We start from the raw sequence: 1,267 nt of genomic DNA on the forward strand, positions 1-1,267 counted from the left end.
CCACGACGCCATGGGCTGGGCGAGCCTCCGCGCGCTCGTCGTCGACGGCAAGGACTGGACGCCCCCGGGGCCCGGCGCGCGCCGCGGCCTCAACCGGCTCCACGGCCGGCCCCGCGACCTCGGCGCCCTCGCGCCCGCGGGGTCGCCCTGCGAGGAGCGCTTCATCGCGGAGATGGTCCTGCTCAAGGACGCGCTCTACGACCTCGACCGGCCCTTCTGCGACCGCGTCGGCCTCGACGTCCACGACGTCCAGTTCCAGCTCTGCGAGTACGACAAGTACGCGCGCTGCGTCGACGGCGGCCGCGGCGGCGCCGTCCTCCCCTACACGCCCGTCCGCGGCAGCGTCACGTTCGCCACGGACGACGGCGCGCCGCCGGAGGGCCTCCGCTTCCGGGAGCCCGACGAGGAGTGGCACCTCGCGCGCACGCGCGCGGCCAAGGCCGCCGCGGCGGACGACGACGACGACGAGGCGTAGGATAACTCGGACGTGAACCCCCCCCCCGGACGCCGGGGCGTCGCCTGCAACTTCAATATCGACCGCCCCCAAGTTCAAACCTACTATTGGCTGCCTCATCTGGCTGCCTCCGACGATGGGCTGCATGCCTGACATTAGAAACGAGGGCTGCCTCCGATGATGGGTCGAATGCCAGGCATCCTCCCCGCGCCCGGCGTCGACGATGCGAGCGCGGACGCCGCCGGCGGCACCGCCGAGGACACGCCGCTGTCGCGGCAGCTCGGGTCCATGATTCCGCCCATCGCCTGCAGCTTCGTCCTCGTCGCGGCGCTCGTGGCGTGCCTGGGCCTGACGCCGCGCGGGTCGGCGCCGTTCCTCGCGCTGCTGCCGCGGGGCGACGTCGCGGCGTCGTCGGGGGCCGCGGCGCTCGCCGGCGCCCTCGCCAACGCCGGGGCCGTCGTCGCGCTGGCCGCGGCCTTCACGTACGCGTTCGCGGCGTTGTACCGCGCGTGGCGGCCGCGCGCGATGCACGCGCTGACGCTCCTGGCCTTCGCCGCGCCCCTCGCGCGCCTCGTGCTCTGGTGCGCGCGGGGCGCGCTCGACTGGCCGACCGCGGCCGCGGCCGCGGCGCAGGCCGGCGGCGGCTGCGCGTGGGCCGTCGTCTTCGCGCGCGGCCCGCGCCGCGACGGCGCGCGGCGCGCGCGACCCCGGCCCGCCGCGCAGGCGCCGGAGCACGGCGCGCCCGAGGCCCTCGCGCACCCGGCGCTCGTCGTCGTCTGCGCGGCGCTCGCCTGGCCCTTCCTCTGCCTCGAC

The sequence above is a fragment of the Aureococcus anophagefferens genome (assembly GCF_000186865.1).
Source record: "Aureococcus anophagefferens unplaced genomic scaffold AURANscaffold_2, whole genome shotgun sequence".
NCBI lineage: Eukaryota > Pelagophyceae > Pelagomonadales > Pelagomonadaceae > Aureococcus > Aureococcus anophagefferens.